The sequence below is a fragment of the Chrysemys picta genome, chromosome 1, assembly GCF_011386835.1.
Source record: "Chrysemys picta bellii isolate R12L10 chromosome 1, ASM1138683v2, whole genome shotgun sequence".
NCBI classification, from domain to species: domain Eukaryota; kingdom Metazoa; phylum Chordata; order Testudines; family Emydidae; genus Chrysemys; species Chrysemys picta.
The window spans coordinates 33,838,431-33,862,913 of NC_088791.1; the positions used below are offsets into that span (position 1 = coordinate 33,838,431).

Genomic DNA, 24,483 nt, shown 5'->3' on the forward strand with positions numbered 1-24,483 from the left:
AGTGAGTACTGTACACTTTGTAGTCTGTGTTGTAATTGAAATCAATATATTTGAAAACATAGAAAACATCCAAAATATTTAAATAAATGGTATTCTATTATTTTTTAACAGCACGATTAATTGTGGGATTAATCGAGATTAATTATTTTAATCGTTCAATTAATCACGGTTAATTTTTTTAATCGCTTGACAGCCCTAGTAAAAGGCAATAAAGGGTAGTTCCTCTCACTTGCCCCTTGCATCCTTCTGCCATTGCCATCTTCATTCTACTTCTGGATTTACCTTTGTCTTTAAAATCCTGCCTTAATACATCCTCCTTCCTTTTAACTTTTCAGCAATATTCTCACCTAGACATTGCCACAGCTCCAAGATAATACCTTCTCCCAATGAAGAATATAATTGAATTGTGTTTGTGTTGTCTGTGTTAGATAAGATTCTTTGGACAGAAACTGTCTTAGTTCCCTCATGTTTGTGTAGCACAGATCACATTGTCAACACTGCACAAAAACTAACAACGATGTAGTGCTGGTGGCTTATGAAGCTTTGATATCTAATGCCACATAGACATACAACTACTGCGATGAGTGGAATTATGTTTCATTACATAATCTTCAATCAAAATGTTTTCTTTATAGTATGATTGTCATTCCAGTCTACAGTTACCTTTGCAACCAGATCAAGGCCTGAGAAAGAAGTATACAGTACTAACCCTACTTCTTCCAAGTTGTCAGGCTGAAGAGAAGATCACAGGAGAGCTATCAAGACCTGACAGCTTGATTTGTTTGGAGTTGGTGGGACTTTTTTGCTCTTGTTTTGTTTCTGCTGCTTTTTTGTTTTTTTAATGTTCACAGTGAAGTGGCCCTAGACATCAGAGCATAGCTGAAGGGCCTTCTCTTGCTTGTGCTTTCTCAGGGGACTGCAGACCCAGAGATACCAACATTTCCCTGTGTATAGTTAATCAGTTAGAGATCGCTAGTGCCAGGGAAGTGCTGCTTCAGCACAGAAAATGATTACCTATAATCCTGCATGATGCAGCCTGCAAAGCAACACTATCTTTGAATGCACACAAAGGATAGGACTTTAAATCTAGTGCACAGACACCACTGCTACAGGATTAAGGACTGGAGGGAAAAGACACTTTCCAAGTACCCAGGTTGGGAAAGAGATCACAGAAGAGATCAGGGTGAGCTAATTTTAAAATTGTGCCGTTTGCTTTTGATGCTAGGTTTTGCTGTTGTTATATGTTTGTTTACTGTTGCATGGTACAGAACACTCAAGCTGTTCCCTTACATGATGTATTGCGCTAACAAAAATGTTGGTTTTTTTTAAATCCACCAAACTCAAGTGTGATTGTGGCTCACAGCATGTGGTAAGCAAGATGATCCTCTTAGAATCACTGAAGATGATTAACTATCTTCTTCTTCCTTTCTGACATGTAAGTCAAAAGTAATCTTGCAAATGTTCCAGATGACAGGCTAACTTCTTTTGGATATTGGGATGGGGACAGTGCTTGCCTTGGTAAACTTGATGGTGTGTGACGTCCAGGGCCGGCTCCAGGGTTTTGGCCGCCCCAAGCAGCCAAAACCAAAAAAAAAAAAAAAAAAAAATCGCAATCTGCGGCGGCAATTCGGCGGGAGGTCCTTCACTCCGAGCCGGAGTGAGGGACCGTCCGCCGAATTGCCGCCGAATACCTGACCTGCCGCCCCTCTCCCGACCAGCCGCCCCAAGCACCTGCTTGAGAAGCTGGTGCCTGGAGCCAGCCCTGGTGACGTCACATTTCCTGATATTGTAATCTGTCTTGCCAGTAGCCCATTCCATTCTGGAGAGCCATTGCAGTCTAGTTAACTGTTCACAGGATTAGGAGGCCTGAGTTCTTATCCTGGCTCTGGCCTTACTGGTTTCCCTATAGGTAACTGTTTCATAAGTGCCTAAGTGATGTAGCTGACACTGTCTGAGTGCCTGAGTCGGTTTTGATAATGGTACCTAGGCACCCCAGTCACTTAATAATATCTAACACTGGAGCTATATGTGTAATGTCCAGCCCAGGTAGACATCGCCATGCTAGCTCGGATCGCACTAGCACACTAAAAATATCACTGTAGCCGCTGCTGCGTAGGCAGCAAGACAGGGTAGCCACTCTGAGTACAAGGGTCTCAAATAGGATTGTAGTCAGGGTGGTGAGCCCATTATGCTTCCCGCAGCGACCCTGATATTCGTAGTATGCTAGTTCAATCAGAGCTAGTACAGGTATACCTGGCCACGCTGGAAATCACACCTCCAACTCCCATGTAGATATACCTAAGACGCTTTTGAAAATGTTACCCATTAGCCAAACTGCATCTCAGTTTCTCCATCTGTAAAAATGGGATAATAAAATGTACTTACCTACCTTGCATGGGATATAGGGAGGATTTAAACTTGTGTTGCACACTGATGTGAAAGATGTATGCTGTTCTTTATAATCCTTATTGAAAAGCAAGCAGGGTGGGGAGAGATACCAGGAATGGGTCTCTATCACTTTTTCTTTCCCCACTTCCTAAGCTAGACTCCACAACACTTTTTTAGGCTCTCTGAGTGGCAGTGTAAGAAACTGAGAGTTTTAAACCACAACATCAGATTTTCAAATTGAGTTTTAAAAGAGGCAAAATAGAAAATGGAAGAAATACACAAATTCACTGTTTCCAGTTAGGAACAGGCTAATGCTTGCAGGGTTATCTAGTTCACAGATATATTAGATGAGCCCAAGCCTAAGAACTTAGAATCAAATCTGAATTCCCTCAAGGTTCAGGGTGATTGGATACAGGCTCTTAGCTTGGACCCTTCACTCATACAAATGGGTATTCACTCACCAAGATGGACTGCCTCCGGGCCTATCGAATCAGGAAAGGACTGTCAGCTCCTTACTCTCCCAGCTGCCCCAACTACCATACCTATCTTGAATCTTCTCCTCAGGTTCCTGCAACATCACTGCCTCCATTCTCTTACTGGAGTCTAAGCTACTGCCTGTGGTCCCGGCAAACAGCTCAGGGGATCTCCCTGGGGCCTAGGAGAGAAGGACTCCTTCCCACATGCTGCAGATTGGCAGCAAAATGTTTCTGTGGACAATGCTGTAGCCTCAGTACACAGTAGTCCATGAGGTCCCTACCCCTCCACTCTGCAAGGAAAATGGCTGTTGGATCTGTGAATCCCTTACATGCAGTGTGCTCCTGTGGTACACAGCTCAACAACATTAAGCATATGCAGCTCTGCTATAGAGACTTCTGGCATCCAACTCCTCCACTCCTGCTCAGCAGCTGCAGCATTTCAGCCAGTGTCATAAGCCTCCTCTGATGCAGATGTTGGGGAAGGAACAGGATAAAATATAGTGTAAAGTGATCATGACACATATATACAAACAATCCCATATTTCTTAGTTTAACTCGCTTTTTGCTGCCTGTTCCCTTCCCTTGGACTATTGCTCATTTAGCTTCAGTGTCAGATTCCTTTACACAATGATAAGCACAATGATAATCTCTGTGATAACCAAATAGGCCACAAGTGAGAGAACATCCTGTTCCTTAATTGGGCCTGCAAGATCTTCGCTTCTCCTTTGCATAAAGTTGACAATGATATAATAAATGCAAGGAACATGGATTTATTTCTATCTTGCCTTTGATTGCTAAAATAAAGAGGAAATTAAATACCCACAAAGAAACTTGACAGTATATCATATAAAACAAATCTTTGGGAATTGTCAAGGTTTTAATTATTTTCATTCAGTGGGTATGCAAAATTAAAATTAACCATTTATATTGTATGTAGGTGTTTGGAGGCTACTATATTTGTCAATTTAATAAAATTGCATTGATAACTTTTAAGAATGTCTTGATTATTGCAACACCCAGTCTGTACTCCACTAGGAAGTGTATTAGGCCAACTGCTGTTTTTTTTATTTCCATAAATGATATGCTAGCAATTATTACCAAATCTGCTATCTACATGTTTACACTGATGATGCTTCAATTTACAGTACTTCAGATTGTGTTAACACAAATGAGAAGGCATTATAGGAGGACTTTAATTGAGTTCAAATTGGTTGACTGAACATAAAGTGATATTAAATGCAGTTGGAAGCTAGAGCTGAGTAGTTTATTATTTGGCTCCACACCAAATTGGCTCAAGTTACTAAAAGTTTTAGACTTCCAAACAAATGAAGTAGACTCGAAAGCAAGTTAACTGCTTCACAGATTTAAGCTTACACTTTAGTTGTTGGTTTTCTCTTTGATAATTGACTATAATGAATTTAGTGCTGTTTAAAAGCAAAGCATCTTGGTTGAAATATTAGATGTATCATAATAATACAAGGTTTGTTTTAGCTTCTGCATAAATTATTGAGCTCTTAATGAAATAACTGATTTTGGTTTTAGGGACACTAAACATATTACTAAACATGTGCAGAAGACTAAACATTGTGATCTAATCTCTTAGCAATTTCTCTCATATAATAAATATCACCATCTGGGGAAAGAAAAAAAAGAGGTACCTGGATGAAATTCTTATTTGTACAAGTTTATCACTAGTATGTATATATGTATTCAATGCATAACTAAATGTCTTACTTTTTTATCATTCGCTTCTTTTGACACTAACTGCTCTGAAAATACTTTAAAAATAAAATTTATATACAGTTTATGTTTATTTGCTTAGGGACTGATTCTCCACTGCCTTCCATATTGCAGAGTCGTACACCTGTGCAAACCAGATGAGCATGGTAGCATTTCACACCAGCTTTGCACTGGTATAAATGACCACACAAGATTGGAGGAGGGAGGGATAGCTCAGTGGTTTGAGCACTGGCCTGCTAAACCCAGGGTTGTGAGTTCAATCCTTGAGGGGGCTATTGGGGGATTTAGTTGGGGATTGGTCCAGCTTTGAGCAGAGGGTTGGACTAGATCACCTTCTGAGGTCCCTGCCAACCCTGATATTCTATGCAGGGCAATGAAAGATCAGTTTCTTGTTGTTTTATAAGTATCTGGTTTTAAATCAATTATGAATCCAATTCAGGAAATCATACTGATTAGTGACAGCATATTCTTATATCCTAAGCACATACCTGAATTAAATTGAGGTGGTTGGAAGTTGTTCGATAGAACATTTTCCCTCCAGAGAATGCCCGTTCATCAAAATCTAAACATTTTATGGAGATGGTTTGAATTCAATGAAATTGCAATGGAACAGAGGCAGCATTCTGGTGTAAGCCTGCCTTGTTTCTACCAGCTCACCAGCCTGGCTCTTCAGTAACCAGCTTGTCAGCCAACAGGGAGCTGGGAGCCTGGAAGCCCGGGGAGCCGCAGCTGCCAGACTCTGAGGTCCTTGACTCAGCCAGGTCTTCCAGGGTCCTGACTGCAGCTCGCTAGGCAGATTGCTGAGGAGCTGGGAACATGGAAGCCATAAGAGCCCCAGCTCCCAAGCTCCAAGGCTCTCAGCTCATTCAGGGCTTCCCGACTCCCTTTAGACTTCCAGGAAGGTTGAGGAGGAGCTAGGAGTCTGAAAGCCCTGGCTCCCAAGCTCGTAACTCCTTAGCAGTTCAGTCTCCCAGGGCTTCCAGTGTCCATAAATCTGAAGCAGTCTGCCATGTGGACTGTCCCTGAGCCAGTGACCCTGGAGCAGCCCACTATGCAGACTGTTTCTAATCTAAGGCTTCATTTCCTTTCATGGAGAATTTTGAAATTTTTAGTTTTCATTCCAAATTGGAAAAGAACCAAATTATGAAATATCATTGTGTGAAACACAATTACCTTTGTTCACACAGCTTTAGAATCAAGGCCATTAATTGCTGTGAGGTTTAGATATTTAGGCATCAATCCATTGCTGTATTTGTTCTTACTGTTAAATAACAAGGATGCTTTATTGGCTAGGAACTATGGGCTTCATTTTGCAAGGTATTAAACAATCTCAACTCTGAGTTCAGTGCAAGCTGACAGCACTAATCACTTTACAAGAGGAGAACAGCACTTTTCAGTTGTTGGGTCACCAAGTGAGTAAGACTTTAAAAAGTTTATAACTACATTCCTTCCCCCTTCCTCCAGCCGAGGAACTTTATTTGGAATTCGGTGCCTATGGACACTGGACATTTCAAATTGTTTTGAAATTATGGACTTGAAGAAACTGTAAATAAAATTAACTTTGGAAAATATTGTACTGTTATGATTGATTAAGCTTATCCTGAAAACCCTTTCTCTCTTGAGTTATCCTTACTCATGACTGGTAGTACTACTAAATCAATGGTTTAGTGCTCATTAAGGTTCAAAACATACCACATCTAACCCTGTTTGAAGATGTGTCTAATCCACTGATCTACCATCTTAGAACAAAGTATCCCATTTGTACAATTACAGAATCATAGTATATCAGGGTTGGAAGGGACCTCAGGATGTCATCTAGTCCAACCCCCTGCTCAAAGTAGGACCAATTCCCAACTAAATCATCCCAGCCAGGGCTTTGTCAAGCCTGACCTTAAAAACCTCTAATGAAGGAGTTTCCACCACCTCCCTAGGTAACCCATTCCAGTGCTTCACCACCCTCTTGGTGAAAAAGTTTTTCCTAATATACAACCTAAACCTCCTCCACTACAACTTGAGACCATTACTCCTTGTTCTGTTATCTGGTACCATAGAGAACAGTCTAGATCCATCCTCTTTGGAACCCCCTTTCAGGTAGTTGAAAGCAGCTATCAAATCCCCCCCCCCGCATTCTTCTCTTCTGCAGACTAAACAATCCCAGTTACCTCATAAGACATGTGCTCCAGCCCCTAATCATTTTTGTTGCCCTTGGTTGGATTCTTTCCATTTTTTTCACATCCTTCTTGTAGTGTGGGGCCCAAAACTGGACACAGTACTCAAGATGAGGCCTCACCAATGTCGAATAGAGGGGAATGATCACATCCCTTGATCTGCTGGCAGTGCCCCTACTTATACAGCCCAAAATGTTGTTAGCCTTCTCGGCAACAAGGGCACACTGTCAACTCATATCCAGCTTCTCTCCCACTGTAACCTCTAGGTCCTTTTCTGCAGAACTGCTGCCTAGCTATTCGGTCTCTAGTCTGTAGCAGTGCATGGGATTCATCCATCCTAAATGCAGGTCTCTGCACTTGTCCTTGTCGAACCTCATCAGGTTTCTTTTGGACCAATCCTCTAATTTGTCTAGGTCCCTCTGTATCCTAATCCTACCCTCGAGCGTATCTACCACTCCTCCCAGTTTAGTGTCATCTGCAAACTTGCTGAGGGTGCAGTCCACCCCATCCTCCAGATCATTAATGAAGATATTTAACAAAAGCGGCCCCAGGACCGACCCTTGGGGCACTCCGCTTGATACTGGCTGCCAACTAGACATGGAGCCATTGATCACTACCTATTGAGCCTGACGATCTAGCCAGCTTTCTATCCACCTCTAAAGAACCCCAGTGTCACCTCCAGATAATGTACTAGGAGACAAGAACAAGATTCAACCATAGCCAATGACTATCTCATGACAGATCCAATAGTCCAGCCTTATAGTTTTAACCTTCTAAGCCATCTGTGGGCAAAGCTCAATGCTTCAGATGTAAAGTGACCAAATGTGCCTCAAATGACTATAAGTGGGGCCTTTATGACTCTCCTCTTTCCCACTATAGCACTTAAAAGATGTAGATCATATACTTGCAGGCTTCATCCATCAGCAAGAGTGCCTGGTTTTCCTCATGAGCTCACGCAGTGCCCACTCCTCCCTCAGATATTGGATGGTTAAAATATTTAGACTAACACACTTGACTTGAACATCAATGTAAATGCAATCACATTCATAAAAAAAAACCATAATATGAGAAATGATCACTTGTGAGATTAAAGTTTGCTTATTTCAGTAAAGGTTACAGAATTAAGGACAATTGTATCTTATTTTACATGATACTGTAATTTTTTCCATATGGATGCAGGCCTGAGCATCTTCAAACCTCCAAGTCAGTGGGACCGCAAAGGTCTTCCTGTGTGCAGGAGTGGCACTGGGGTTTTTGCTGCCCTAGGCGGCAGCGCTCTTTCTCAGAGCATTCGGCGGCAAGGGTCCTTCCGCTCCGCGTCTTCGGGGCGCTTCAGCGGCGGGTCCTGGAGTGAGTGAAGAACCCGCCGCCGAAGTGCCCCAAAGACGCGGAGCGGAAGGACCCCCACCGCCGAATTGCCGCCGAGGATGGCAAAATGCCGCCCCCCAAATCCTGCCACCCTAGGCGACCGCGTAGGGTCGCCTAGTGGAAGCGCTGGCCCTGCCTGTGTGTAATAAATTGCAGGATCAAGCCATAGGCCTTAATACCTCAACAGGACCTGCTAGCATGGGTTTCTGCACTTATGCAGTGCCATATTGAATCCAGTAGGACTCTACATGAGTGGTTATGAACTGCATTGCAGGACTGGAGCCTTGCTTTGCCTGCTGGATATTTAATAAAACAACAGAAAATTAGATTTGCTATCTCTGTATCTTTCTTTTGGGAACACAATTTTAAGAAACATGAAAAATAGAAAGATAGACATATCAGTTAAGGGTCTGATCCTGCATTCCTTCTGCATGCAATACTCCTGTTGAAGCTAATGGAAGTTATATATCCAAGAATGAAGTATCAGTTGATTCAGCAAAACACTTAAACATATGCCACACTGTAATTAAGTTCTTGCTGAATCAGGACCTTAATGATGTAACATGACACATGTTGTATTAGAAGGAGCTAAAACAAATGGATTACTGGTGCTATATGTCATGTTAAACTATGACTATGTTAAATTATCCTAATGTATTGGAAAGATAGGAAGTATGGTAAGAAACTGCCGTAGCTAACCCAGGAGATCTTCAGTGATGTGAAACTCAAAAATAAGAGTCATACAACAAATGAAATCTAGGTCAAATTATGAAGGATGAATATAAAAAACAACACAAGCATGTATTGACAAAATTATAAAGGCCAAGACACAAAATGAGATTAAACTAATTAGGGACATAAAGGGGAACAAGAAAACATTACAGATATGTTAGAAGCAAGAAGATGATCCACGACAAGGTAGGCCCATTATTCAATGAGGAGAGAAAGACAGTAACAGAAATTGTAGCAAAGGCCATAGTATTAAATGCCCTTTTTATTTCAGTTTTTACCAGAAATGAGCAGTTATTGGGGGACTAACATAGTGCACCTCAGTGTAAATGGGGTAGGAGCTGAGGCTAAAACAGGAAAAGAACAAGTTAAGAATTATTTAGACAAGTTAGATGTCTTCAGGTCAACAGGGCCTGATGAAATACATCCTAAAATACCTAAGGAACTCACTGAGGAGATCTCTGAGCCATTAGTGATTCTCTTTGAGGACTCATCGAGGACCGTGGAGATCCCAGACGTGTGGAAAAGGGCAAATATAGTACCTATCTATAAAAAAAGGGAATAAAGACAACCCAGGGAACTATAGACCAATCAGCTTAATTTAAGTCCCTGGAAAGATAATGAATCAAATAATCAAACAATAAATTTGTAAGCACCTATGAGAAAATAAGTTGATAAGCAACTCTGAACATGGATTTGTCAAGAACAAATCATGTCAAATCAACATAATATCCTTCTTTGAAACAGAATAAGCCTCGTGGAAGGAGGGAAGCAGTAGATGAGATGTATCTTGACTTTAGTAAAGCTTTTGATATGGCCTCACATGACTTTCTGATAAGCAAACTTGGGAAATATAGTCTAGACAAATCTACTATAAGGTGAGTCCACAATTGGTTTGAAAACCATACTCAGAGGGCAGTTATCAATGGTTCACAGTCAATCAGTAAGGACATATTGAGTAGAGTCCTTCAGGAATCTGTCCTGGGTCTGGTTCTATCCAATATCTTCATCCATGATTGAGATAATGTCACAGAGAGTACACTTATAGAGTTTGCAGATGATACCAAGCTGGGAGAGATTGCAAAGTCTTCAGAGGATAAAATTAGAATTCAAAATGATCCTGACAAACTGGAGAAATGGTCTGAAATAAATAAGATAAAATTCAATAAGGACAAATGCAAAGTACTACACTTGGGAAGGAACAATCAATTCCAGAAACACAAAATGGGAAATGGTGGACTACTGCAGAAAAGGATCTTGGGGTCATTCTATCTCCTAGAATGGACCTTGAAAGGTCATCAAGTCCAGCCCCCTGCCTTCACTAGCAGGACCAAGTACTGATTTTGCCCCAGATCCCTAAGTGGCCCCCCTCAAGAATTGAACTCACAACCCTGGTTTTAGCAGGCCAATGCTCAAACCACTGAGCTATTCCTCCCCCAATCATAAACTAAATATGAGTCAAAAATGTAAGACTGTTAAAAATAAAGTGACCATCATTCTGGGATGTACTAGCAGGAGTGTTGTAAGCAAGACACAACTAATTCTTCCACTGTACTCCAGTTCTGAACACCACACTTTGGGGACAAAGCTGAAAAAGTCCAGAGGAGAGCAACAAAAATGATTAAAGTTCTAAAAGAACCATGACCTATTAGGAAAGATTGAAAAAAAAAACGGGGTTGTTTTGTCTGGAGAAGAAAAGACTGACGGGGGACACAATAACAGTCTTAAAGTATGTAAAAGGTTGTCATAAAGAGTGGGGTAATAAATTATTCCCCTTATCCCTTGAGGACTGGACAAGAAGTAATGGGTTTAAGTTGCAGCAAGGTAGATTTAGGTTAGATATTAGGAAAAACTTTCTGTCAGGATAGGTAAGCACTGGAACAAATTACCTTGCTGAGGTGGGGAGGTTGTGGAATCTCTGTCATGGGGGATTGTTAAAATCAGATTAGACAAACACCTGTCAAGGATGATCTAGTTAATACTTAGTTCTGCCTCAGTGCAAAAGACGAGATTAGATGACCTATCACAGTCTCTTCCAGTCCTATATTTCTATGATTCTATGCAAGTCCATACAATGGCAGAGTTCTGAAGTCAGTACTGTAGTCCATTTGTATAACTAATATACAATAATTGATACAATAACTTACAAAATGATGAAAATGTTCTAAGCAATAGCAATAATATTTGCGATTTTCTATAATTTATTATAATAGCTGTGTTCAGGATACTGAAATATGGGTTGTTTTACTGATTTTTCTGTTATAACTCCATATTTTTAGATGTTTATAAACCAATCATAAAATATCTGCTGCTGGCTGTCTGGGAATGAGTAGGACAAAAGTGATTTTAAATAAAAAATGTCAATGGAACTGGTTTAGGTATCTTTGATATTACAAATGTGTTTTTTTAAAAACCCACCATATGATCTGGATATGTTTTCTACATGCCTTTATTTCCGGGACTCTTTGGTTTTTTTCATGCTACTTTTTTTCTTTTTTCATGTATGCATGTGTGTAACCAAGATTCCCATTAAAGTTGGAGGAGTGACTGAATTAAATGTTACTTGTAGGTGGGAAAGAAATACAGGACCTGCCTAGAAATTAGTACAGGCTAAAAGGCTCAATTTTGTATTTTGTACAAATACAGTGTTTCATGTTTACAATCATTGTCCTTTCTCCTGGCTGTCAAACAATCAAACAAATATTAATACTACATGTTGTAGGAATTCAAAGGACAAGTCATTTGTAGTGTCACTTTTCAAAACCAGCACTCACTGAGCTATTAGTTTTGCAGAACCAGAACTACAATCTGATTGTACCAAAGCATTCTTTTTTTAGCTGGGATGGGGACTCAGAGGTGATTTGCTTCTCAGAACTTCAGAACCTTAAATTTTGGGATTTCATGAAGCTTTTCTGACTTTTGCTAACTGCCATGGGTCAGGGTGTGCTGTTTCTTGGACCCTCTCTTTTCTTTCTGAATGTAGGAGATGGAATCCTGAGGGAAGATCGAAAAAATTGGATTTGTTTAGTCTGGAAAAGAGAAGACTGAGAGGGGACATGATAATAGTTTTCAAGTATATAAAAGGTTGTTACAAGGAGGAGGGAGAAAAATTCTTCTTCTTAACCTCTGAGGATAGGACAAGAAGCAATGGGCTTAAATTGCAGCAAAGGAGATTTAGGTTGGACATTAGGAAAAACTTCCTAACTGTCAGGGTGGTTAAACACTGGAATAAATTGCCTAGGGAGGTTGTGAAATGTCCATCATTGGAGATGTTTAAGAGCAGAGTAGACAAACACCTGTAAGGGATGGTCTAGATCAGGGGTCGGCAACCTTTCAGAAGTGGTGTGCTGAGTCTTCATTTATTCACTCTGATTTAAGGTTTCACGTGCCAATCATACATTTTAACATTTTTAGAAGGTCTCTTTCTATAAGTCTATAATATATAACTAAATTATTGTTGCACGTAAAGTAAATAAGGTTTTTTCAAATGTTTAAGAAGCTTCATTTAAAATTAAATGAAAATGCAGAGTCCCCGGACTGGTGGCCAGGACCCTGGCAGTGTGAGTGCCACTGAAAAGCAGCTTGCGTGCCGCCTTTGGCACACGTGCCATAGGTTGCCTACCCCTGGTCTAGTGGCACTCACACTGCTTGGATCCTGGCCACCGGTCCAGGGGGCTCTGCATTTTCATTTAATTTTAAACAAAGCTTCTTAAACATTTTAAAAATATTATTTACTTTACACACAGCAATAGTTTAGTTATATATTATAGACCTATAGAAAGAGGCCTTCTAAAAACGTTAAAATGTATTACTGGCACGTGAAACCTTAAATTAGAGTGAATAAATGAAGACTCAGCACACCACTTCTGAAAGGTTGCCGACCCCGGTCTAGATAATACTTAGTCCTGTCGTGAGTGCAGGAGACTGGACTACATGACCTCTCAAGATCCCTTCCACCCTATGATTCTATCCTACCATTCTCCCACTCTTGGACTAGGTCACCAGGTTGCACTCCCCAACTGGGATTCCTCAGCAAGCCTTGGGCTTGGCACCTGCCAGCTTACCCCTTGGGAGCTCTGACCAGTGATTAATGCAGTGACCAGGCAGCCTCCTTACATCAAAGTATTTAGCTGTATTTACCTTGTGTTTAGCTACAAAAACAACAAGGAGTCTGGTGGCACCTTAAAGACTATCAGATTTATTTGGGCATAAGCTTTCGTGGGTAAAAACCTCACTTCTTCGGATGTGTTTAGCTGTGACACTCTTAAGTAGAGCTCTGTGTCGGCACAAAAGCTTGTCTCTCTCACCAAAACAAGTTGATCCAATAAAAGATATTACTTCACCCACCTTGTCTCTCTAATATCCTGGAACCAACATAGCTACAATAACACTGCATAGTCTATACCTATATTTGTCTTACCAAAGTTTACCATCCCTACTGCGTCAGACCCTCTCTCATGGCCAGTCTCAGTGTCACTCTGCTCCTTGTGAGCAGCTTGCTGACAGTTGCCCTCCTCTCTTTCTAGATGGCAACGTTTTAATTATCAGAGGGGTAGCCATGTTAGTCTGAATCTGTAAAAAGCAACAGAGTGCCACAGGACCCTCTGTAACGTTTTAATGTTTAGTTTCCTTTTGGTCTGTTAGTTCTCAGCCTTAGCAAAACAGCTGTGTAACTTTGGCCTGACCTTTGAATTAGCACCTAATAGCATAGGTCAAGTATTGTTTCTTAACCTCCTGACCTATTTACAGCAAGGTGTTTTATCTACATCAATTATAAAAAGCAACAGAGGGTCCTGTGGCACCTTTAAGACTAACAGAAGTATTGGGAGCATAAGCTTTCGTGGGTAAGAACCTCACTTCTTCAGATGCAAGTAATGGAAAAGCTTATGCTCCCAATACTTCTGTTAGTCTTAAAGGTGCCACAGGACCCTCTGTTGCTTTTTACAGATTCAGACGAACACAGCTACCCCTCTAATACTAGATCAATTATGTTATCTTCCTGCTAACAGCCTGCTAAATAAACCACTATATGCATACAATAACATGTAGATAGTCATATAGTAAACATTACCAATTGCCTGGTCACATACAGAATTCATATCAGCCCCTTGTCCTTCACACAAACATTTTCTCCTTAACTCGAACCGCTGGTTTTCAAGTGTAATTAAAATATTATTTCCTTAATTTATTAACAACCTGTTCTATTGAAAATGTTTTGTCTTTGTACAAGAACAATTTAAGGGAAAATGTAAATTTTTACACTTTTGTAAATGAAAATATTTACATGTATACATATACATGTAAACATTTTATATATCTATTCAGCAGCTCAAAATTCATATTTTGCCCTAGACAAACAGAACTTGAGCCTGAAAAGTTTCCAACTAAATTCTGTATTCTGACTTTGTGATGTGTAACAAAATAGCAAAATAAGTACTTCCTTCCTAGGTTTGAGAAGGGATTGAAAATTCCTGTTAGAAACATCCTACTGCCTTGAAGTATAGTGGTACAATTTACAGTATAATCAGGTTCTTAGAGGACTAGAAATAGACAGAAGCAACAACAAAAATGCTTTAAATGAAATGACAGGATTACCAGAGAAACAACAACGAAACACGTTGTATCTACTGTACCTACAAATTAGTATTATTACTACTTGAGGAAAAAGAAAGATCTAAACAAACAGATTTGATTGCAGTGGGGTTTGCCAACTCTGGGCCCATGCTTTTGATAAACAAATGTTTCATCTTCTGTGTCACACACATCACGTATACTGTATACAAAAATGCTATCGTTATTTCAGAGCAAAATGGTCTGATAAGTGCTTGATACCTTTGCTGCAATTTAGGTTGAAGGAAACATACTGTTTATCAGAAAACATATCAGTTACAGTGTAGGTTAGGTATAGTCAATATTTTTAATATTAGCTTTGTTCTGTTTTTTTCAGAACACAAGTGATGCAAAGAACTTTGACATTTAAAATATCTCTACTTCCAACACAAACCTAAACTAAACATGGGGCTCAGAGGCAAGATTCTATTCCAGACCTGGGCTTGGTCCCATCAATTCTTCTCTTCTCCTTCTGTCAGAACTTTTGTTCAGGTCTTAATTTCTCACTTTGACTACAGACATTTCTTTGTCTCCAGTCTCATGACTTCTCTATTCCTCTCCATCAATGCATCAGAAATGTTACTGAAACTAGAAGTCACCTTTGCTTGACACTCAGGCCATCTCCAGCCCTTCTTCTAATCCTCACACTCCTAAACCAATTATGAAAAAATTGCATTATGACATATTATTGAATTACATTTTATTTACATATTTGCTGTTTATCATGTGTGTGTGTGTGTGTGTGTTATGTTAACAAGAATTAACTGCCAATCACTTTTAACAAAAGGAATTCTGATAATGCAGTTCCAGAACATAGGGTCATTACACTGCTTAATGTTAAACTAATCTTCTAGTCACACACTGAATTTTATGTCTGATGTAGTTGTGACTGTTTACAGGGTGCCCAGGACTGCGTGTCACCTATTTACTTCCTGCCTCCAACATGAGGAAGTATTGCTTGTGTTTAACTGATTGTCAGCTTCCTAGCATCACCAGCCTCCTAGCCACTCAAGCACTCTGTTCTGGGCTATGCCAGCCCTTACTTTGACTTGCAGTTTAAAATAGGTGCACCCCAGTCTCCGAGTCCCTTTGAAGTGTTCCCCTAGTGATATCCAGCCCATGGTATTGACTATTCACAGAAATACCATGTCCACTGTACCAAGAAGAACAGAATATATCAGCTTGTGAGATTCAACTTAGGATCAGCACTTTGCTTAACACCATAGGGCTTAGATATATTCATAGTGAAAAAAGAATAAGTTTATTATCAAAGATTCAAGAGTCCAGTATTCTTACTCACTATCACTTGAAACAAATGGTTACATAGAAAACAGAAGCATAACACACTTTCTAGAGACTAAGGTTAACTAAAAGGTAACCTCCTGTCTAAAGACACTTATCTCACGCAATGCCCTCTGCAGTGTTTTCAACCAAAGCTGGTTGAGATTTCATTTTTATGAATGCAAACGTGCTGTCCATTTACTTATATATATATATATATACAGGTGCAGAAAGATGGGTTATCTTCTTTGCTTTCTAGGTATACCCCCACATTCATTGTCTTTGTTTATATTGAAGGATAACCTCCCATGGCCACAGGTTTCAGAGTGGTAGCCGTGTTTGTCTGTATCAGCAAAAACAACGAGGTGTCCTTGTGGCACCTTAGAGACTAACAAATTTATTTGGGCATAAGCTTTTGTGGGCTAAAACCCACTTCATCAGATACATGGAGTGGAAAATACAGTAGGGAGGTATAAATACACAGCATATGAAAAGATGGACGTTGCCTTACCAAGTGGGGGATCAGTGCTAACAAGCCAATTCAATTAAGGTGGAAGTGGGCTATTCTCAACAGTTGACAAGAAGGGGTGGAAATCACCTTTGTAGTGCTAATGAGGCCAGTGTAATCAAGGTAGCCCATTTCAAACATTTGACAAGAAGGTGAGAGTATCAGCAGGGGGAAATTAGTTTTTGTAGTGACCCATCCAGTCTCAGTCTTTATTCAGGCCTAATTTGATGGTGTCCAGTTTGCAAATTAATTCCAGTTCTGCAGTTTCTCATTGGAGTCCGTTTTTGAAGTTTTTTTGTTGAAGAATTGCAATTTTATGTCTGTTACTGAGTGTCCAAGGAGATGTTCTCCAACTGGTTTTTGAATGTTATAATTCTTGATGTCAGATTTATGTCCATTTATTCTTTTGTGTAGAGACTGTCTAGTTTGGCCAATGTACATAGCAGAGGGGTATATATCACAGGATAAAAGGTGTTGCCCAGGTGTTGAGGAAAAATGCACCGGGAGACTCTAAGATAACAACCACTGGTGGTGATGGTGATGATGAGAATGATAAAAATAACTGCCACACCAGGGTCCTCCAGCAGGAGATGTGAGTGACATCAGTCATAGGGCTAAAGATTTTCCATTCTCTCTCTATCTGCTATTCATTGTTTGTGGGATTGTTTATCTGCTTAACAGATTTGTTAATAAAAGGACGTGGGATAAATTGCAGTTATTTCTCATGTGCTTCTAGGGGCTCCCATTCTAATGATACTGATAAAAATATTTCTGATACTGTAACCCTTAGGAGACCAAACCATTACTAACCACTGCAGTCAGATTAATCAATCAAGAGATTAATCAATACATCAACACATCAATGAGGTTACAGCTTCTTATAGCAAGGACCATGTCAGTCTACATTCTGTACACCACTGACCATACTGCTAGTGTTCACCAACTAATGAAAGAATAATCACCAGCCCATTTCACCTTCAGTCTTCATGTGGGCTGGTAATGTCTTTGGTAGCAAAATACCGCCATCCACTATTAATTTAAGGGTATACCTGCCATGTATGGTGCTCTGATTTTTGTGGATATTCTCGTTACCTCTTTAAAGCAAAGTGTCCATAATAATCTATTGTGTCACCTGATACTAAAAATCTATGGGAGAAAAATAATTGAATCCTTAAAAGCGCACATCTGCAACCACGTGACACACACAGTTCCCATTCAGTAGGAGTTCAGTCTGTATAGCAGCTATAAAACTGGGTCACAATATGTTTTTTCCTTGTGCACAATGATCCAATGCTATGAGGCAAACATGATTTTGATAAACCTTTTATGTTATCCACTAATACTTCTAATATTGGGTTAGAAGCTGTAGTAATACAGAACCAAGAATGGGAAGTTCCTATGATGCATTCAGCAGTGTCTGGGACACCCCTTCCTGCATCAATTTTGCGTTGGGGGTGTGATGTTATCTGATAAAATATGACCATGTAGATCATTGTTGCTACCACTGTTATATAATTGCAACAAATCTTGTACAAAATGTGGCATGTAAGATGTCTGTGGAAAGATGTCTATGAATGAATATGATTATGCTATTTGTATGCATGTATAATTTTTGTAGCTGAAGTTAGGAATATTAACTATATACCTGTATTTCTAAGGTATTTGATTCTGGGTAGCACCAACAAGATATTTAGCCAGCACATTGTGAAGGAACTATTTGAGTTGAATGGCCCATTAAAACACATTAAACTCACAATGGACCATGGGAGACGCCTATCTACAGATAATGGACTTTCTTGCTATGACTAAGTGAAGTCATGCTTGGACATGTGACTTGCCCATGTAACTCCATCTTTTCCCTGTAATTTTCCACTAGTTGTGCTGAGGGCTTTGTTTGAAACAATGGATTTCCCTCCGCATGGTAGAAGCTATAAAAGGCGCTGGGAACATCTCCATTTTGCCTCTTTCCTGCTCAAACCTCTGGACTATAGACTTATACTAATGTGAGCATTCTAACCCAGGGACTGAGGACCTTCCAATGATTTGGAAGCAACCAGAGACTTGACTTAAGTCAACAGTTTATTCCACCACTGCTAAGAGCCTGAACCAAGAACTTTGCAATTATTGTATGTATTTGATTCCTTTAACCAATTTTAACTCTTTGCATCTCAACAGCCTCCATACTGACTGGGAAATAAAGTCCATCTCCCCTCCCATCCCTCAACCCTCACAGAGATAGGGTTTTGTGATTTGTGCAGGAAGAGTGAATTTTACCACGTAGTATCTGAACTGTGTCAAATGCATTCAGCTGTTCTCTTCTTTATCACCAACATAAGTTAAGGTTGTGAATTTGCTGCCTCCCAATGATTTTGTTTCAAACTCCCATTGTGTTGCATATTGCATTGTGCCAAATCGTTTTATGCTTGTTAGAATGATATAGATATTAAAATGCTCTTTCAACCCATGAATAATAAGTAAACATTTCTGGTTCCTTAGTACATAGATGTAATTCTGGCATTCCATTATAGCTCTAACTGAGAAGTGCATTTTATTTTTCATGCTAGTTACCTGCCACAATTTTAGGTGTTTTTTTTTTTAAGCCAATTTTTGTGGTTAATTAGCAAGCAGAAATCTTGATGAACAGCAGGTATTTTTATGTTACCCATGAATAGTTCTATCTACAGTGCATGCTCATTTCTATTATCTTCCAAAAAAAATCTATGAGCAGAATGCAGCTGCATGCTGGGTTATTGACAGGATTAAAGGAAGCACACAGATAAAAGAAAACAACGTGCTTGGGGAAATAACTCTTTTTGCCCATAAAATATAAATCACATATTCATAATTGGAATGTGCTTGGGGATTTCTGTGCTTACTACAGTATGTATACATCTGCAGTTTTACTGCATTCCTCCAGGAAAAAGAAAAGAAAATGGCTTTTATAAGAGAGGTATGAAAAGATAGTCTTGGATTCCCCTTGCTCCCCTAACTTGCATAGTCTTGTATAAATGGAGTCTAACTGAGGTATTTATGTGCTTCTCAGGGCAAGTGCTGTGACTCATTTCTGGATTAAAAGATACTGTGTTGCTGTGAGAGAAGCCTGGGTAAAGTTTGATGAAAGATCACTTCAATTGTACTTCCACTGCCTGAGGTAAGAAGAATTAGATGTTTGGTGCAGCTCCAATTAATTCTGTTGTTGTTGCACCCTACTTTTTTTCCCCCACAAACCTACAAAATTTCACTACATTTACAATTAAATTAACAAACAGGTACAGTTAAGAATTTTGCAAATTATTTCCAGTTCATTTGCCAGAAAAAAAAGCCACATAAATTGTTCCAAATGATTTCCCCATCTCTCATTACAATTATTAGCCATGATATTATTTTGATATTAGTTGATATTTTTATGGGCTCTTCTCTCTTTACATTATGGCCAAAATTCTCAGACTTGATGTCTAAAGCTCGACACCCCAGTGAAAGGAAACTACAGTGTTCAGCACGTTTAGGTGCCCTACTATGAACGTAAGTGCCTAACTTTAGGTACCTGTGTTTGAAAATTTTGGCCACATGCCTCTGTCTCTTCACATACCTTTTATTTGGAATCTCCTCTTTTAAATAAAATGTTGGATTGCAGGCACACACACTAACACTGCAATTGTTAAGGAGATATCAGTATTTTCATAATAATGACTTTGAGTGGTTAATAACAGAGTTGTTAGAAATGTGCTCCAGGTAAAAACATTGATATATAAGATATGCTCAGCCCAGGGGGCAAGAGAATGTTCCAGTAAATTTGCATGCATTTTATTTTTAATTCACAAAATATGTTGGGTATATCTGGGGACTTTTGAGGTCATCAAAAATGACAGCATGATGGTGATCAAAATACATAAAGTTTTCCACTTTCCTTTGCCAGTGACACTGAACCTTGACCTAGAACTGTCTAGGTGCTTTTCCTAACAGAATTTTCCCAGTCGTGCTAAATTATCCCAGAGTTTATGGTGGAGCAACACCATAGTTAAATTTAACTAAGCAATAAATTGGGATCACCAATCTCATTATCACATCTAACCATGGGCAGATTTGACCTCAGGTCTCCAGACATGAAAGACAACTAAAAAGCTAGTCCATTTACATTTTAAGTGCAGAAAAGCAAGAACCAAAATGTGCTCTAGTGCCAGACATTCTTTGAGCTTTGTATTATTTTCAAATACAGCTTGAAAAATAGACTCACTGATTGAAGTGCTCACCAGTGCTCTGGCCCCTGTGCTGGGTCAAAGAGCCAGACTGAGGTGAAGGGAGCCCTAGCTGCCTGGATCCAGCTAAAGGAGATAATGCCAGTCTGTCTTCCTAGGATTCCCTTGCCAGCTCTGGCATGCTAGGGGTAGAAATGCAACACATGATGCTGTTAAGAATCTGGGCAGTGCTAACACACATTGAAAATTCGGGACAGGTTGCTGTAACTTACACAGGTCTGAGGGGTTAAGTTATGCCAGGAGCTGCTCTGGACCCCGGAACAGCTCAGAATCAGGGGGCATATCGTGACTTAAACCACCTTAGCCTCCCTCCTCCTGGACTGCAAATACTCTGTGGTGCCTCTTAGAAGTTCAGTATATAATCTCACCCATTGTTTTTAAATAATATAATTGAAATTAGTCGAGAGACCTAGACCTATACAATGGTGTCTATTTTTTATACCTTAACATATTTCCCTCATGCTCAGCAAAATAAAACTCTGTTAGACAATTAGTGTCATTTCATGTATAGCTAAATCCCAATTGGGTCTACAAGAGACTCAGGAAGTATAGGACATACTCACAGCTCTGGTAATTCAGGTTAAAGGCAGCCCCCTCCAGCAGAACTTGCTAGGGATGTAGAGAGTGTCAGCTCTGGGGGTTCTGTGAAAAAATGTTAAGTAATGTGTTCAGAAAATGTTACTTTATGTATGGGGTTGTAGGAAGTAAACCCTGTGGTTGGACATGAGCCAGTGATTTAACATCTGAGGACTCTGTAAAGGCCCACTGTGCTGCTAAGAGCCAGTTCAGCAAGGCCTGAGAGAAGGAAGAGAGCCTGGGATTGCTATCTAAAAATGTTTTTTTTTTCCAGGACTTGGCAGAAGGTTTCAGGAATGGATTCTCGAGACACCAGAGACTAGTCCATTGGCACTGTATGAATCCAGGATACCAGGAAGATGGCATGGAGATCCAGTTCAGAGGATGTAGGACCCAGTAGCGTCTAAGAAGGAAGTCTGAACTGGGATTTGAAATAGGGCCTTTCTATGCTTGAGATGAACAGTAAATGAGTTCATTCATGGGTTTACTTGTAAGTAATAAAGTTCATTAACCAACTCTGGAGTGGAGCAGTGGTGGCTGGATATTCCTGCAGTGGCCTTCAAAGAACTATATTTATCAGCAAGCACGCAAGATCCTGGGGACAGAGTCCGTGGAATAGGGAGCAGAGTGCGGAGTAACACAATATAAAGTTTCCAAGTTCAAAGCTGGGTGTTGGTAGCAGTTACCTGAACCTGGGATGTAGGAAACCTACTTTCTTCCACCACTCCTAATCTTGTGGAAACCTTTCTGCAGTTAACCCACAGTACCCAGCCTCTGGGGTAAGTGTGGGAATGGGGCCTGAAAGATTCCATTTTCTGTGGCATGTTCCCCAGGTCTCAAACCCATAGTGATTTTTCTCACAAGGTAAATAATGACCACCTGTCAGAATTATCTTATCTGGTGCCCTCCTTCTTCCTCAGTAGTATGAAACCTGCTAAGGGTGGGCACGAGGCAGTAGCCAGTGGGGACTATATGGGAACATTAACAAAGGACGTGACTGTGTGAAGGCATCTTGTGATATCCATGATTTTATGGGCCCATTCCCCTGCCTATTCCATGGGCTTGGGCTGGAGCCTAAAACACACCCCAATGGGATAATTTTGAGAATCCTCTGAGAGATGATTCTCAAGGAGTTTTGTATTGGATTTGTCCCTTCCCATAGTTTTCACTCTTCTATTAGAGAAAAGTGGGAGGCTTTATTATGCTCTAAGGACTATGAAAAATGGCACATTTTTTATATAACCTTATCAATTACAGCTGGTCAGAAAATGGGGGGAAAGAATCAGTCCAGAAAAATCTTCATAATAACCATATCAGTGAAAGTAAGGAATTACTAATTGTCTCAGAAGATAGTGAGTCAGGGAACACTAACCTGAAGATAAGTTTAGGCTAGACATTGGGAAAAGTTCTTAACAGTAAGAACAATAGGGAAGCACAATAAATGACCAAATGAAATGGTTAGAGTGACTGTTGAGGCAAATATTAGATAGGATGGTAATGGGAAAGATGAAGTTAGTAGTCTTGTAAATGCAGGGATTCATACTAGATCCATCTATCCTAACACTACTAGGTAGAAATTTGTGAGTTGTTACAATGGTTACAACTGGGGAGAGTAGAGAGCTGAGAACAGCCCTGGGTTCAGAGCCAGCAGGGCAAGCTGGTATGATGTTTTGTTGCAGTGAACCAGATACAAGAACCAATGAAATAGACATATAGTTCAAAAACCCAATGAAGGGCTAAAAACACAGCACCTGTCATAAAAGGCATTCTACTATTTGGGTAAATATGAGATTCTGCTGTCTTTAGAACACACATAGGAAACCCCAGGGCACCTAAAGAAATGACTAGAGACCTTTGAGGCTGGGGCGTGGGCAGAGACAAACAAGATAAAACTTTACAGAAATCTGGGAACTGGAATGCGACAGTTAAATGTAGAAAGGTGCCAATGGCTACTAGATTTTAAGATTATGATACAATGTGCCTGGTTCTCCTCCCACTTCCATTGGTGTAAACTGGGAATAACTCTAGTGAAGGTAATGAACATACATGGTGTAAAAGTGGTATTAGCCAGAGAATAATCCAGCTGAATACGTAGACTCTAATTCAAAAGAAATGTAATATTAGGGTTCTGAGCCTGTTCCAGTAGATGGAGCTATGGAACAGAAATACAAATTTAGTGTTAAATGTGTTTTGAATTAAAGCAGACATGTTTGTCTCAACACTGAGTTTCTGTTCTTTCTGGCTCACCAGCACACACAGCCTTCCATATTTCCTAGACAAACACAAATCTTTTGGGTTTCGCCACGATTTATAATATGGTTGGTTGCACTGTCTTTATATATATATATATCAAGTTCATCACAACAAATATTCTGCTGTTCTGGTATGCAATTTTTGGTTTGTGATACAAGGAAGTCATTTTCTTGCAGTAGATTATTTACATTGCTGTCAAGTGATAATAGCCTATCGATCGAGTCGCACAAATATTTTACAAGTTTCAAAGTAAAATCTTTTCCACTAAAAATGCCTGAAATCTTTCAAGCAGCTACATTTTAAGTTGGCAAGGAAGAGGACTGTAGCTGTTGACAGACTGAAAGTAATTTCTGTAGCTCTTCGCTGTGGGTTGGTGGTTTCCTTCTACGGTGTGTTCATTTGGAAATCCTCCAACATGTCAACCACCTCTGTGGCAATTGTGAACTGTGATTGGAAAGTATTCAACAAATTGCAGATACTAGCTATTTTCTCTGCCATAAATGCCAACTCCAGCTGCTGCCTCAACTACTGTACTTTGTCATAAAGAATGTTTGAAAAAAAATCAAATTACGGCTTACCTAGGCAATGTTTATAGTGTAGGGTAGATGTTTGTACATAAATTCCATATACATCTGTGTAATATTTGCTGGGTCTTATATACAATGCACATTGAAAAGACTAAGATCAACATTTTTCTGTTAACTTTTTGGCATTCCATTGACAAAAGGAAGGATCGCCAAAGGAGTTAAAAGGACTGTATCTCAAAAGCTGTTTCTACTATTTCCAGACCCAAGTTGTATGTGTAGTGCATTGCCTATACCAGTACTAGTTGGAAAGGTATTTTTTTATACGGCACCTTATACATTTATTAATAGTCAAAAAACAGGTTTTAACAATAAGCAGGTGCCTTTTCACTTGACCATAATAATGTATAAGATGCATGATCTTCAAAAAAATTAAGGGATGGTTTCATAAACTCGGTCATCACCATTAGAATATCACCAAGTGCCAACACCATGGAATCTGAGATAAATACCACAGTTATGTCCTATGCTAAATACAGATAAATAGCTCTGGTATCTCAGATAGCAATGTGTGGTACCTTTTGGCAGAAGCTGAATTTTTAATAG

General features: G+C 39.8%; 1 long non-coding RNA gene across 1 annotated transcript; it reads left to right on the plus strand.

The window, feature by feature from the left end:
* The first annotated feature begins 991 nt into the window (after positions 1 to 991).
* LOC112060309 (uncharacterized) lies at positions 992 to 24,483 on the plus strand. The gene is made up of 3 exons (XR_002889637.3): positions 992 to 1,183; positions 19,312 to 19,419; positions 21,375 to 24,483. It is a non-coding gene; the product is annotated as an uncharacterized LOC112060309 (long non-coding RNA).